Genomic DNA, 17,304 nt, shown 5'->3' on the forward strand with positions numbered 1-17,304 from the left:
CGGTGTGTACTATTAGGCTGAATGCCAATTCATATATAATAATGAGGCAAAAATACAATAAACTTACATGATTGCAAGCTTTTGTTCTAGGAGATGTGGGAGTTATAGGATGTAACTCTTTAGGTGATAGTCTCTTTTAAATTCTATGTGATGAATTGTGTAGACTTTGTGATTAATTGCTATTCACATATCACCTCACATGTATCTCAAGTTTTTGCTAGTTGCACACACTACACAAGTTACTCTTTGTTAAACTTGGTACATTTTATTGTGTGTGATTTTGTTGTGGCCATCCAAGATTAAAGTTCATTGACTTTAATGCAAAATGTGTATAATGTTTGCGCTTTGAGGACAAATTGATTGAAAATCTTGATTTTGGAAGATCTGGGTTAAATTCAAATGTGTTTGAAAAACTTTTCGTCTCATACTCATGCATTTTTTATAAAACAATGTGCTTTGAGGAGTTTCTGCATTAAAATGCTCTGTTTTTCAAAAATCTGATTTTTTCAGATTTTCGATCGATCGAACCTGTTTTTCGATCAATCGAAATTGCGATTAAAATTTTTGGTCTGAGTCTGCCTGACTCGATTGATGTTCGATTGATACTCGATCGATCGAAATTGAAAAATTTTCAGTTTCTGTTTTTTTGACCAAAATTTTTTTCATGCATCACTTGTGTTTAGGATTCACATGCATTGCATTGTTTTTGTATCCATCTTACAGTTTTGCAGTCATATCTCTCATTGTTTTCACACATAACATGCATACACTTTGCTAAATTGGGTACTCAACTTGATTTAAAAATTGATTGATTAATTTTTAAGTTTTGTACATTCTAGTATATGCTATTTCTTATGTGTGAATTATAGAAAATATTTTTCTTAAGAGATATGATGGATAATCAATGTGCAAATATTTTCTCTATTCATGCAACTGTTTATGGGTCACATAGTGCCATATTTACATTTTATTGAAAGAGAGAATATTTTTTCTTCATGTGTATCCTCACCTTGTTTTTCACTTTGGTTTGTGTGTTTTTAACTTTGGTCCTACTGGTGAGAATGTACCTAATCCTGTTGGTGATGCTGCTGCTGCTGCTGCTTTTCCCCCGCCTCCTTTATTTTTCCCCAAAACTGTTTTTCCTAAAACTTGTTTTTTTTTCCCTATTTTTGATAGGGGGAGCAAAGTTTTTTTTTAACCTATGTTGTTCATAGGGGGAGCTGTCTCTATTTTCTATAGAGTTGAATTGTTTTGTATCCCCTTCTTCCTCTATTTTCTCTTATCCTTTGTTGTGTATGTTGACTGTTTACTCTTTGTATGAGTTGTCTTTATCAATACGTGACAAAAAGGGGGAGAAATAGTTGATATGTGGGAATATGTGTGGAAAATACAAGAATGTTATGTTTAGGGGGAGTTAGCATTGTTTTTGATGTATCTAATTTAGGGGGAGAGTTAGTTTGCATATTTGTTGATTTACTGTTTTTCTGTCACACATGCGTTTATGCGTTTATTGAGTGTTTCAGGAAATATACAGGTTGATTCAATTGAGCTACTGTCTATACTTGCAACTGATGGAAAGTAGTTAGGTTGGATTTGTTGTTATGAGCATTATTTTTGTAATGGGCTTTTAGTTTGTAAACTTTGAGCTTTTAGTTTGTGTTTTGTCACGGATTGCCAAAGGGGGAGTTTGTTAGGTTCTAAAGATTTAGGATTTTATGTATTTAGAACTCTAATGTGTAATGTTGGCAAACCATGATCAAAACAATATGTTTAATCTTGTTTAGACTTGCTCAAAGTATGTTTATTTGTAAAACTGGAATCGAGTGATTGCAGATTTATTGGACTAAATCTGTAAGGCTCGATCGATCGAAAATTAGACTCGATCGATCGAACCACGTACAGATTTATTTTTCTGCAGAGTTCCAGTTCAGCCCAAACTCTATTTAAACGTCTTGGGGTTCAAGTAAAACACTCATATATATAAGGAAAACCCTAGAACGTTTTTGGGACTTTTGAGAGAGAGAAGAGTGTGCCTCTTTTGTATCTAGGGTTTTGTACCCAAACCTCTCTAAGCCTTTGTTGCTCATATTGTTGTTTTGTGTAAATCTCTTGTGAGATCTTTGAGGAGCTTTCCTTTACACAAAGTTTAGGGTTTTCAAGGTGGAGATATTATCAAAACTTTGATGATCATTCAGTTGCAGATTCAAGAACTTAAAGATTATCAAGCGGGGTTGCTTGTACTTGATTGAAGAATTCAAGAAAGAAGGAGTCCGTGGATTCGGAGCTTGCACGTGGTCGTGTCAGTAAGTTCTACTGGTGAGTAGCATTAGGAAGTCGAGCGGGGAGCTTGTAGTCCTTCTGTATGAACTTCGATTCTTTCATAATGGATTCAGGTTTGCCTTAAGGATCGGTGGGTCAAATCCTCCCCAGGTTTTTACCATGTGGTTTCCTGGGTGATCATATCATTGTGTCTTTTATTATTCCGCTGCTTTATTATTTTGATATGATTATTTGATTGTTTTAACCTAGAATTGCATAATTTGACTAAGTAACAACTTGGCTAATTAATCTAGGCTAACCAATCTGGTTGTGTTTTAAGGGGTCTAAAACCGTTCAATATATAATGGACCAAATTAGGAATTGGCATATTGGAAGAAAATTGACTAATTATGTGATTAAAGTTAAACTCAACTTGCTTGAATCATGAATTAAGCTCACCAGTGTTAGGGAATGAGAGGAGCATGTACAACTTATAGCATGATGACATTATTACACTAGAACAAGCCACTTCATGCTAGTGTTGTATGTATCATGATGCTAATGTATATCTTTAAGTGTTAATTGATTGACCATTAGCCACCATTGAGCCATACAGATAGAGTGCTATTTCAATACCCGAGTTTAGATATGAGTAACACCCTTTCCATTGTGTAGAATAGTGGAGCTGCTTTTCCTCCTCTCTCTTTTTTTTTCCCCCCTTCAACTGTGTTTTTCAATGTTGATCAAAAGTGTAAAATTATTTTACCTTCCTTTGTATAGTTTATAGGCACAATGAGCCACCAATGGACAAGAAGAAAAATATTTATGTAAAAGAGTGTGTCGGTAACAAGGTGAAACACACTTTAGTACTCTCACACCTGTAAACAATAATGATGGTACCCAAATGGCAAAATATGGCATTGCATCTTTTCTCATAGCCCATAGGCAAATCCACTTAGAAAATACAAGATAGCCCAGAATTCTACATGCTAATAAAATATTCCAATACTTTCAAAGAGTCCTTTTTTGTGATGGCACCTTAGGATAACATGTATTACGTGTAATCACCTTAGTATGTTATAAAGTCACATAAAAATCTCTCATTTTCATGCTAAATGTGTGCTTTATTTATCATTATCTACATTATTATTGATACTTGTTGAAATCTTGGTCGGAGTTCCTCCTGCAGCTGGACCAGTATTCAGCTACAAGCTTGGCAAAGGAGGAGTTAGTCTCAAGAAGCTTCGAAGGCTTATCATATTCTATAAGTTTCCCTGCAAGACCAAACCAACTCAGAGTAGCATAAGCTGCCTCAAGATCAATACAACTTTGTCAACCAGCTTGGATGGAGACTCTTGGGCATTTTGGACTCAAAACTAGCTTTCACATATATCCCTAGGTACTTACAATTGATCTTATTGTAATTTCTTTTTCATTCATTATATTTCCACTTATGATAAGCTTATTTTTCAATATATTGACTTATCTACAGATCTTTAAAACCTCACTCTTTCTAGATACAACTTAATTTACCTATCATATTTTTTAAGTAAAACAAACCATTGAAAATTTGCACATCCAAGCACATTATTAGCTTTGAACCATTACTGAATCACACAAACCCATAAATTGCAAAGGAAGCCGTTAAGCTAAGCAATTCTTTTAGCATTTTATAAGATAGTTCTCAGATACAATTGCCATCATGTTTATGCATAATCCAAAATTATACTTTCCCTTACATTTATTTAACCATTTTTTAACTGTTTCTCAAGAATCTTGTTTATATACATATTTATCTACATGGCTAAAAGAAAAAGCAAAGGGGAAAAACTTGAATTGGATTCATCTGTATGTATAAAAAGAAAGTTGGAAAGTAAAAAAACATACCATAAGAGAGATGTCAGATATAAGTTTCTTAATGTTCTTCACACAACGACCTCAATCATTTTGACTTGTAACTGATGAAATTGACTCCAACTATTCATTCTTTTGGTCGGTTTTCCAGATAAGATATCGTCCAAATGCTCCATTAGTTTCAAGGAAATCACTTGCACTTTCAAAGAAGGACTAAAGTAGGAGTTGTGGGAAGAACAGGAAGTGGAAAAACTACACTAATTAGTGCTTTATTTTGTTTGGTAGAGCCTGCAAGTGGTAAAATTCTTGTAGATGGCTTGACATATGCTCCATTGGTTTGAAGGATTTAAGGATGAAACTCAGCATCATCCCTCAAGAGCCAACTCTTTTCAAGGGTAGTGTGCGAACAAATTTGGATCCTCTAGGTCTTTACTCTGATGATGAAATATGGGAGGTAAGCCTACTGATTCTCATCTTGAACAAATTCTTCTGTATTGTTTTGTCTTCTTTTCTTTGCAAGTTTGGAGCAACCCAACTAACATTTTCATTTATAGGCTCTTGACAAGTGTCAGCTTATGGCAACAATCAGTAGCCTACCCAATCTGCTAGACTCTTCAGTCAGTTTATGATTCTTTTATAACGAACTATAAGAATTAAACATGCCAATTTCTCTAAGTGATTTTAAAGCAATATGGATAGTAATATTCGTTAACTCTGGTATATTCAACAGTGAGTGCTGAAGGAGAAAATTGGAGTGCTGGGCAACGCCAACTCTTTTGCCTTGGTAGAGTCCTTCTTAAAAGGAATAAAATTCTAGTTCTTGATGAAGCTACTGCTTCCATTGATTCTGCAACAGATGCCATTCTACAAAGAATTATCAGGCAGGAATTCTCAGAATGCACGGTGATAACAGTAGCTCATAGAGTTCCTACTGTTATTGATAGTGATATGGTCATGGTCCTCTCTTACAGGGACGGACCCAGGTGCAGGGCAAAGGGGCCCGGGCCCCCCTGGGTCCAAAAAAAAAAATTTTAGTATGTAAAATTTAAAAAAACAGGTTTGGGCCCCTTGATTTTTAGCTTAGGCCCCCCTTGGTTTTTAGCTCAGGCCCCCCAGCCAGCCAGCCCAAGAGTTTTCAAAAGCCCATGAAAACCTTAAAAAAAAAAATATTGTATAAATCTATTTATAATAATAATAATAATAATAATATATAATAATGTGGTTTATATTAGAATATTAGATTATCTATTTATATCTGATAAAGTAGGAGGACAAATAATTTTTTAATTGTTTGATTTGATCTAATTGCACTTAAATAGTAATTTGCACCTCATTGTTCACACTTTTTTTAACAAAAATTATTGTATAAATCTTCAAAATTTCATACCTATTAATCAATTTTTTATCCTAAATGCTGAAACATTAGATGTAACTTCTTAGAAAAGCTTTAAAATGTAAAAAGGTAAGTTCAAACCTATTAACCTAAGCACAAATAATTTAGTACAGTGAAAAAAATGTAGGCACAAGTTTACTTAAAGTTAGTTTGTGAAATAAAGTAATTTAATTTTGGCCATAATTTGGGCCAAATTAACTTGAGTTTTTTGCATTTTGAGCCAATGTAGGCTTAACCTATTAACACAATGTAGGCATAACTAACTGCTCCTCCTAAGAAAATTTTCTGGCTCCGCCAGTGACTATATGGATGTGCGTTTGAATTTTTTTTTTTTTTTTCGCTTATTTCCGGCCCCCCTAGCTTGAAATCCTGCGTTCGTCCCTGCTTTTAATTCACAACTCAAAAAGTCCTCCAAACCCTTTGTGAGATCCTTTCATTTAAGCCTTGCAGNTAAGTATTGGAATATTTGATTAGCATGTAGAATTCTGGGCTATCTTGTATTTTCTAGGCGGATTTGCCTATGGGCTATGAGAAAAGATGAAATGCCATATTTTGCCATTTGGGTACCATCATTATTGTTTACAGGTGTGAGAGTACTGAAGTGTGTTTCACCTTATTACCGACATACTCTTTTACATAAATATTTTTCTTCTTGTCCATTGGAGGTTCATTGTGCCTATAAACTATACAAAGGAAGGTAAAATAATTTTACACTTTTGATCAACATTGAAAAACACATTTATAAAAAAAAAAAGAAGGAAAAATAGCTTCACTAATCTACACAATGGAAATGGTAATGGTTATAGTTCTGCTATAAATAGTGAAAGCTTGAAAATGTGTCGAAAACACAAGAGCTATTTAGACCTCCAAATTAAAGTTACGGCTTGGTTGATTTTACACTAACTTAATACTAAGTGCGGAATAGTGTAAACACAAGTGTATAAGCAAGACAACTACTCTAATCCATATTTAGAGCAACATAGCAGTAAAAATGAAATGAACAAGAGTAAGGAAGAGAGATGCAAACACAGATAACACCGAGACTTGTTATCGAAGAGGAAATTGAAGAACTCGGCGAAAAACCTCTCCACCACCCTTCAAGTGGAAATCGATCCACTAGACAATCAGTTGGGATACAAGGGTGAGCAAGAGACCATCCAAGCCTAATCTACCCTTTGTACCTAAGCCCTCCAAGCTCCTACTCCAACAAGGTTTCTCGGAATCGTGTCTTGTTTAGTTCTCCGGATCCCGTAACAAGCTCCATGTTGCATCTGCCATTCTAGGCTTCTTCCAATGCTTTCCAGCAGCACCAAAACTCCACTTGATACTCTGAAAGGGTGTGGTAAGTGTTTGGGCTATCAACCTCTCAATGGTATGGAAATGGAAAGGTAGGAGATGAGGAAATTCCCAAAATAAATGTGTAGAGGATTGTGGGTATGACAATCTCTAACTCTCAAGGTGTTTGACTAGGGTTTTCTCTCAGAAGCTCTCCTTTACATTTGTGGGTAATATGGGTATAAATAATGTAGGCACAAAAAGTGTGTATCAGGTTGGACAGGTTGGCAGAACAGAATGTCTTGCGGGTGTCTCGCGAGAAGGCCTTACCTGCGAGATACTCGCGAGACACAGTTGTCTCCATTTGGCCTGACTCTTTGCATTCCAGCATGTGCAGGGCACATGATATACTTCAGGGGATGCTAAGTCGCGAGATACCCGCAAAACCTTCTTCAGTCTTCAAATGCTTAAGTCTTCACACCACTCTCTCTATCACACAACTCTTACAATGGAATCCCACAATAAATACAGGGTACATAAGATTGAATAAAATTACAATCAAATTTGGCGCAGAATATAAGCCAACAAAACAAATAGTTGTAAATAACAACTTTACAAATAGTTTCAAAGAAATTAGAACTCTCGTATTGTACCTGCACTCTCTCCAATTGGAGAGAGGGGGAGAGAGACAGAGGTACCACTCAGTCACTATGGCTTGACTGTAGGTAATAGTCAATTAGTTAACACTTAATATAAAGATATATATTAACATCATGATAAGTACAGCACTAGCATGAAGTGGCTTGTTTTAGTATATTATTGTCATCATACAATAAGTTCTACTTGTTCCTCCCATTCCCTAACACCAGTGAGCTTAATTTAGAATAAAGAGACAGAAATTCATGTTCCAATATGTATCAAGGAAGTGCTGTTGAAGTGAGTGCTATTTGAGCCATTACAGTAGAGCTTGGTAGCTGTAGAACCAAGCTAAAAATATGAGAGAGGAAGAGGCAATGTGTGGCTTTGTGAGTAAGCAGTCCAGCCATTGTTTTTGGGCAAGCAAATTTAAGATTTGAATGATGGAGCTTCATTAGTATCCCCATGACATAGTCAAGAAGATCATTAAAAAACTCATGCCAAGTGCTTGATAAAAAATGCCCATTTTTATTATCACTTTAATTTCAATACCACATACTGTATTTGAGAGATTAAAACCAGGTAACATTTTTTCAATCATGGAGGATCTTTAGATCTTCTAGAAGTTCTGGCTTTTGCCAGCATGGAATTCGTGGAGTAAATCACTATTGAAAGATTGCAGAGATTCTGGACACACAAAATCTATTAAATCATAAATAATTACAATAGTCAATGACTCACAAAACTTCTAGCCCTCCAAGGACAATTTGTAACTTTGTTTTAAAAATGAGTTCTTCTCATGGGTTCATGGGCTTAATTTCTTGCTCGAGCAAGATTCTTGCTTGAATATTGAAAGACATACGAGAGTGAAATCAGTGTCAAGTATCTCTTGTGCATGTGGAACCCCACGTGCCACATGGATCTCATAACTTTGCATACAGGATTTTTCCCTTGTGAAGGTGTTTAAAAAATAAATCAATGTCTCATGTCTGTGGTTCTAACCTTGAACTCCACTTTGTTGTTTTATGGTTATAATAAAGAGAAATACTGTATCCATAATATTCCCACAACGTTTTCACAACAAATTTTAAGTTTTAGGTGCAAAAAGTAATTTTAGTAATAGGTTTAAATTAGAATCAATAATAACTTACTACTTATGATTTGTTAATGTCTCACATTTTTACAAGAGTTGAGGTGCTAGCTTATTATAGGTGAAATAAAATAAAATAAAATATTATACTAAAACCCTTCACAACTAAAACATTTTGTTGTATTACTAGATTTTCCCTCCTCTCCTCACTATCTAAAGAACACTTTAAACCTCTTTCTCTCTCTCTTGTGTGTGTGTGTGTGTTTGTTTTTCAAATAAATAAATAAATAAATAAAGAACACTTTAATCCTCGCTTGAGTAGACTTTAAACCCCATTTGGTTAGAGTGATTATTGGAGGGATGAAAATTAAAGGAGAAAAAAGAGGAGAGAAAAAAAATGAGGTTTGTGGTTGTTTGGTTAATAGTGGAAAATGGAAAGGATTGGGTGGGGCCTAAGAGTTTTCTCCTTGGGCCCACCAAAACACAATATCCCCGAATTGGAGAGAAACTTATTGAAAAATATTTGGACAAAAATGAATAAGTCAGGTTTCTTCAAACCCCACTATGTTAGGTGCTACCTTTTATTTATTTATTTTTTGGGTTTTCTATTTATTTTTTAAATTTTATTAACCGAGCATGATTGTTCCCCCCCCCCTAATTGGGATAATTTTTTTAATAAGGACATATGAGTCAATTTATATAAATTGCATTTTTCATACTCCCACTTTTCTCATCAACCAAATGAAAGAGTTTTTCATCTCTGTACTTTTCCATTCTCCCACTAAATACCATAAGAGAAACTAAAATCTCTTCTATCCCCCTATTTTTTTAGCTCCTTCCTATTTTCTATTTTCTCACTTTTCAATTCCCCCACCAAACAAAGTGGGAGTATTTAAAGGTGTGGTCTTATAAAAATAGGATTGGAATTGGCAAATTAGGTTTGGAGATGCCACACAAAAAGGCATAGGGATTAGTCAACAAATGAATCATTGCAATAACAAATGAATCAATGCAATTAGATAGAGTATAAGGATTTGTGATATTGGAAAGAGCGTAAGGAATTGACCAATTATAAACAAATGAGATTAATTAGCAAAAGAATCATTGCAATCAAAAATTTGAAGGAGTCTTGTTACTTTGAAAAATTAGATATTTCTTAGATAATTTAATAAGGGTTATGTTAATGGGTGCTTTAGGGCAATTGTCAATAAGCTATTTTAGAAAAATTAAAACACCACTTTCATGGAAAATATAAAGAGTCAAAAAAATTAATTACTTTTTTCATAAAAAAATTTCAAAAAAAATTTCTTAAACCAATACTCTTAGGGCATCCATTAACATTTTCAATTTAATAATATTCATATAAGCGGTTCGTGGCGTTATTTATTTATAGGTCTGGTTAACGGGTGCCCTTATAACATTTATTACTAAACAATTTTAGGAAAGTTTTGATAAGAAATATTAAAAAAAATTCAATTTTCTTTTTCTTTTTTTGTAAATTTTTTTTTTTTTGGAGAATTCTAATGACACATTTGATAGATTATAACGGTAATTATATAGGAATAGGAATAGATATTACAAGGAATACAAAATGATGTAATGTAATGCTTATTACTATTCATTTGTGTGATGACAACACAATAATAGAACCCTACAGACAATAGAATGAAAGCATTTTAAATCAAACTTAAGATATATTTTAGGAAATATCTTACTTATATAATTATATTTCCTAAAAAATAATATTTTTTAAATTTGAAAGAGAGCTTAGTTATTTTTTATGATTTTTTTTATTTTCATAATTGTTATATGCATATGGAAAGTTTGTTTATTTAGAAAAAACATATTAATTGTTGAAACTAATATACCTACTAAGGAATAGCTATTACATCCCTTTTAGATATGCATAATTATTCCTCATTTTAAAAAATAACTATTCATAAGGAATGACTATTTCCTATAATAATAATATAACCAAATTATTGAATAGCTAAACCATATGAATAGTTATTATATTACAGTGCCTCTTACAGCCTATCAAACTTGCCCTAAGTATTTTTAACACACACACACGGGGAGAGGGAAGAAGGTTTTGAAAGTAAACCTTTATTTATTACTATTACTTTTTTAATCTTACCTTATATAGACTATTGAATCTTTTGATAGCATTTTAGCAAAAATGATTTTTTTTTTGTTTTTTTTTTTTGTTTTTGATAGCATTAATTGGAATCATTGGATAGTCATTAGTAAGAGGACAACATAAATATGTAAGTGGTATCCATTATGGTTCAGGATATAATTGTCATTTGGTAAGATATTGGGCCATCAAGTCTCAGGACTTGAGTTTGAGCTTCAAACAATTCTGTGTGTTAGTGCTCTTTATATCTCATTTCCATCCCAAATGGTTTAAAGAATAATAAGTAAGTTTCTCACGAATCGGGAGTATGGGTCCTTGCCCAGGAGCGGGTAGGGTACTACTATGGTCTCACTCAGGTAGGGAAGCCACACGGGTCATTCCCCTTTACCCATTTTTTAGTTACCAAAAAAAAAAAAAAAAAGAGAATATAGTTGTCATCATCTCTCGCTTTCAAGGCGTTTCCTTCAGTTGGGTCCCTAGAGCTGAGAACAGTGCAGCTCATTGTTTTGCAAAATGGTATTTTGAATTATAATTTTGCGAGGTCCTTTAGTGTTGGTTGCTGTCCTCCTTGTTTAGAGGCTGCTTTGGTTAAGGAGTCTGTTCTGTGTAATTTGGTTTGTTATTAATAAAGTCTTTTTTCTCATAAAAAAAATTAACTCACAAGTCGCGATTGATAAATTAAATGAAAAACATAGTATTGAGTCTTGTTCATAATTTTAAAAAATATATAATGGGGAAAGAGAGAACTCTAGATATTTTCATTGAAAATATTATAAGGTTCAAGCAAGAGGATAAAGCATTGCTCTTCAAGTATTGAGTTTAAGTTAAGACTTAGGTATAAATTTTTTAGGTGTAATATGTTAGATTCTCCGATTAAATTCAAAGACAGTTGTATTGAATTCAACTGTTTTATATAAACGATAATCATGTTATTATTCAATGCAATAATGTGTCGAATTTATTCCCTAATATAGTCAAAAGGAACTTTGTTCTCTTTGAAATAATTTCCCAAAGATGCGGTTGTGTTAAACAAGAAGACTTCAATCCTTTCACGGTTCTAATTGTTTGTTTAATGATTTCCCTTTCTACCCAAAAAAGCTTGAAGTATTATATAACTTTTCATAAACGTCTTTTGTTCAATAATGAGAGCTTAATTAGTGTGAAAACATTAAAGATGCTTCAGACCCCAAGTTTAAATTACGGCTAAATGACTTTTACTCTACCTTATCAAAGTGCGGAATAAGAGTAAATGAGCGCAATAAATTGGTAATGCTACTCTAAGCTATATTCAACCACAATGAATAATAAAAGAAAAGCTTAAAGAGTAGGGAAGAGAGATGCAAACACAAGATAACACTAAGACGTGTTATCGAAGAGAAAACCGAAGAACTCGGTGAAAAATCTCTTCGTGATCCTCCAAGTTGAAATCGATCCACTAGTGAATAAATTAGAGTCTTATTTTCACTAGCTTTTCGGATCTCGTAATTTAGCCCGATTGCAGCCGTCACTCAATAGCTCATTCCAATGCTTCCCAAAGGCACCAAAACTTGACTCAACACTTTAATTGAGTGAGGTAAGTGTTTGGGCTAAAAACCTCTTAAAGATGTAGAGATAGAGAGGTAGGAGCAGAGGAAAACTAAGAGAAAATGTGTAGATGATTGTGAGTATAACAATCTTTAATTCTTAAGTGTTTTTGCTAGAGTTTTCTTTGTGAAAAGCACTGCTTATATTTCGTGGATAATGAAGGTATATATAATGTGAGTAAAGAATAAGGTAAAACACTTTTTCTTTTTGCCAAACAGAGAGTTTCACGGGTACCTCGCGAGATGGCCTTTCTTGCGAAGTACTTGCGAATTTGACAGTCTAGCATGACTCTTCAGTTTCTAGTCATGTACTTCACACGTGGCCTTTCGCGAGTTGCTCTACTTGCAAAGTTTCTAGCGAGCTAGTTGCAAACTGCACTGATTATTCTTTTGACGCTTGATATTTCATCAATCTCTCACACTCATCCCTTACAAATAAACCCACATAAATACAAAAAAATAATTGAAGAAACTACAATTAAATTTGTCAAGAAATTAAAGCCAACAATGGCTTGAAAATCACAACTTTACAAATAAGAAGGCTTAAAGTACCTTGGACAGTTCCAATTATTTGGTTAATGATTTCTCTTCCTACCCAAATAGAAAAAGAAAACGAAGAGTTGGAGATTTATATGGTCTAATATATATATTTTTAAATTTATTTATTGAAGTTATAGACGTATTGAACTGCCACCACGTTTTATTAGAATGACTAATGAAAGGAAATGACACACAATCAGACAAAGAAATAAATGCGCCGACACGAAAAAAAAAATGATAATAAGGGAGTGACTGGTTGAGCTTTGATGATTCTGACAGCATTTATTTGATGGGAATATGCTACGAGGAAGCTACGTGGGGGCACTTCTTATTCTTGACTTCATACAGGCTGGTGCGCTACTAGAGGTGCCAAGTGAACCATAGAAGTTCTTCCAGCAATGATTTCCTTGGGGAGCTCACTTGGTACATGCAATCTTCCTTCTCTGTGTGAATGTTTTTTTTGTTTCCTTTCCCCTTAATAACCATTACGTAAGCATGTGTTGCGGTGAGTTGGGTTATAGAATTTTTTTTCTTTTTTTCTTTATAAAAGATGGAAAATTTGGGTTATAAATTTTATTCTTCTACAATTAAGTAAAGAATTTATGTTGTTCGCTGTAAGACATTTTAGATTGATGACAACCGCTAGTAGTTCTTAATGTCTCATGATATTTATGAGATCTTGGGTTTGAAACATTATACTAATGTCTTAGGGCCACCCTTATGGGATTCTTCTTTGTAATAACCTGGTGTATGTGGGATGAGAGGACTACATACACCTGAGAGAATAATTTGAAAGGTGAAAAGGTTGGGATATGCTCGTCTGTAAAAAAAAAAAAAAAATGGTTGCCTATTATGGCATGTACAATAATTTTTCAAGCAATATAAATGAGTTACCATTTTGAATATTCTTTTAAATTTTTTTCTTCAGTTGTTTGTTCTTTTGCATTAATTTTTTTTTTCTTCAGTTGTTTGTTCTCTCTTGCTTTGTTATCAATGAATTGCAGTTAATGTGTTCTTGGCAAACTCAGTAGCTTTTACTTTTGCATCACTATTTTATTTGTTTTGATTTTTCCAACTTTCATGTGTTTCTAGCATGAATCTTCGCTGTTCTTACGGTTTCTCTTTTGATGTTTATGCAGGGGGCATCTCATGGATTTGTGAAAAACTTTATTTGGGTTCTTACTGCCTTCAAAGAACAATTGTAGATGGTGTCAACCTATTCTTCCTATGTGCTTTCTACCTATTTTTGATCATAGCTATCATAGGAAAATGTTCTACAAGAAGTAGCAGAAAAGTTTGGGTCTTGGTGGTAGTTTCACTGTGTTGTGCTCTTTGTAGCATTGGTTATTTTAGCGTGGGTTTATGGAATCTAATGGCCAAAAATGAGGAATTCAACCATATGAGCTGGTTGGTTTACTTTGTTAGAGGAATGGTTTGGATCTCTTTTACAGTTTCCTTGCTTTCTCAATGGTCCAAATGGATCAATCTTCTAAACTCTTTTTGGTGGGCGTTCTCTTTTGTTTTCATTTCAATTCTTAATGTCCAAATTCTACTAAGAGCACATAGCATTGAAATTTTGGACATAGTACCTTGGTCTATTAATTTTCTACTTTTCCCCTGTGCCCTTAGGAACCTAATTCACTTTGTTTCTCAACATAATCTAGAAAACAATCTATCTGAACCTCTATTAGCCAAAAAGGCTGAAAAAAGGCAAATAGAATTAGACCAGGCTAGTTTTCTTGGAAAATTGACATTTTCTTGGATTAATAGTTTACTTAGCTTGGGCTACTCAAAACGATTGCTCTTGAAGACATCCCCCCCGTAGTTCCTGAAGATGAAGCCAAATTTGCCTACAAAAAGTTTGCTCATGCATGGGATTCTCTTTTAAGGGAAACAAACTCGAACAATACCGGGAACTTGGTTCATCGGGCCATTGCAAAAGTTCACCTGAAAGAGAATATATTCATAGGTATTTGTGCATTTCTTAGGACAATTGCTGTTGTAGTTTCTCCTCTAATAGTCTATGCTTTTGTAAATTATGCAAATGGCAATGAGAGGAACCTGGATGAAGGTCTCTCTATTGTGGGGTGTCTAGTTGTTACCAAGTTAGTTGAGTCTTTGTCTCAAAAGCACTGGTTCTTTGATTCAAGGAGGTCAGGAATGAGAATGAGATCAGCCTTAATGGTGGCAGTCTACCAAAAGCAGTTAAAGCTTTCTAGTTTGGGAAGGAGAAGGCACTCAACTGGGGAGATAGTGAATTATATTGCAGTTGATGCTTATAGAATGGGTGAATTCCCATGGTGGTTCCATTCATCATGGAGCTTTGTACTGCAACTTTTCCTAGCCATCGGCATTCTTTTATGGGTTGTGGGTCTTGGTGCACTTATATGTCTAGTTCCTCTTCTCATATGTGGACTCGTTAATGTGCCTTTTGCAAATATGCTACAGAAGTGTCAAACTCAGTTTATGATTGCCCAGGATGAACGATTGAGATCCACTTCTGAGATCCTAAACAGTATGAAGATCATAAAGTTGCAATTATCGGAAGACAAATTCAAGAATTTGATTGAATCCCTCCGCGAAAATGAGTTCAAAGTGGTCTTCTTGGGATGTATTATTTTTGGAAGTGCCCCTCTAAATGCAAGCACCATCTTCACAGTGATTGCATCATTGAGGACTATGGGAGATCCTGTGAGAATGATACCAGAAGCTCTTTCTTCTTTGGTCCAAGTGAAGGTATCTTTCAGTCGTCTCAATGCTTTTCTGCTTGATGATGAGCTGAAAAATGATGAATTATTTAGAATTCCCTTTCAGAAGTCGGATAAGAGTGTAAAGATACAATCAGGCAATTTCAGTTGGGATCCTGAAATAATGATTCCAACTCTAAGAGATGTGAACTTGGAAATAAGATGTGGGCAGAAAGTTGCTGTTTGTGGTCCAGTTGGGGCTGGAAAATCATCACTTCTCTATGCTGTACTAGGGGAGATACCAAAAATTTCTGGAACAGTGAGTAAAAAATTGACTAATTGCTTATAATTTTGCAACTGAATTTTTTGTCACTGATTTTGGTCTTTATTGCTCACTAACAGGTTAATGTATTTGGATCCATTGCCTATGTTTCTCAAACTTCTTGTGTACAAAGTGGGACTATTCGAGATAACATACCGTATGGAAAGCCTATGGACAAGACTAGATATGAGAAGGCCATAAAAGCATGTGCATTGGACAAGGACATCAATAATTTCAACAAGTGGTCAGAGAGGGCTTAACATGAGTGGAGGACAGAAACATAGGATTCAACTAGCTCGAGCTGTATATAACGATGCTGATATCTATCTCCTTGATGATCCATTTAGTGCAGTAGACGCTCATACAGCTGCAATTTTATTTAATGTAAAATAAACTTGCTTTAAGTTTCTTCATGCGTGTGAAATCTAGGATCAAGCAAGAATTCTCAGTTTTGATGTAGTTCACTTAACCAAGTAAAAATTTGAATTTGCAGGATTGTGTCATGGCTGCTGTTGAAAAGAAAACTGTCATTCTAGTGACTCATCAAGTGGAGTTTCTCTCAGAAGTTGATAAAATTCTGGTAAGTTTTTACCAAAAACTAAGTTCTAATAATTCAGCTTTATTTTAAATTTTGTATGCATAAATTTGTTACCCATATCTATGTACTTTCTTGTAAGTCATACAATTCTGTTTCTTGACTTTATAGGTTATGAAGGATGGACAAATTACTCAATCAGGAAGCCATGAGGAGCTCTTGACAGCTGGGACAGCATTTGAACAGCTTGTGAATGCTCATAGAGATGTAATTACAGGACTGGGCCCTTCAAATGATGAAACTCAAGAAGAAACTCAGAAGTTAGATACGGTTCAGCCAGAGATGTCTCAAGGGTCTAGCTTCACTAAGGAAAACAGCGAGGGGAGATTGCTGTGAATGGTCTACCAGGAGTACAACTAACAGAAGAAGAAGAAACAGAGATTAATGATGTTTGATGGAAGCCATTCTGGGATTATATGATTGTCTCAAAAGGATTGCCTCTTCTTTTCTTAGGCATAGTAACTCACTCTGGTTTTGTTGCTCTTCAGGCTGCTTCAACTTACTGGCTAGCTCTGGGGATTCAAATTCCTAAAATCACTAGTGGCATTCTGATTGGAGTCTACACTGCAATTTCAACACTCAGCGCTGTCTTTGTATACCTAAGGTCTTTCTTTGTAGCCCATCTTGGATTAAAAGCTTCCAGAGCTTTTTTTACCGGATTTACCAACGCTGTCTTTAAAGTCCCATGTTATTCTTCGACTCAACCCCTGTTGGGCGGATTTTGACCCGAGTAAGATTATTTATTTCTCGACCATAAATAAATAAATAAAAACTAAAAAATAACTATACTGTATTTTGTGTCCTTGAAAGTGTATTTTATATTCAGAGCCAGTTCTCATTTTGCACTTTCATCTTTTTGTTTCTCATGCAGGCTTCATCAGATTTGAGTATTTTGGATTTCGACATACCTTTCTCCACTATATTTGTAGTGGC

At 34.5% G+C, this 17,304-nt stretch overlaps 1 pseudogene; it reads left to right on the forward strand.

Moving 5' to 3' along the window:
* Window positions 1-13,015: 13,015 nt before the first annotated feature.
* On the forward strand, window positions 13,016-16,124 carry LOC136061162 (ABC transporter C family member 8-like; annotated as a pseudogene).
* Window positions 16,125-17,304: the final 1,180 nt, after the last annotated feature.

The sequence above is a fragment of the Quercus suber genome, unplaced genomic scaffold (genome assembly GCF_002906115.3).
Source record: "Quercus suber isolate HL8 unplaced genomic scaffold, Cork oak 2.0 scaffold_708, whole genome shotgun sequence".
In the NCBI taxonomy this organism is placed as follows: domain Eukaryota; kingdom Viridiplantae; phylum Streptophyta; class Magnoliopsida; order Fagales; family Fagaceae; genus Quercus; species Quercus suber.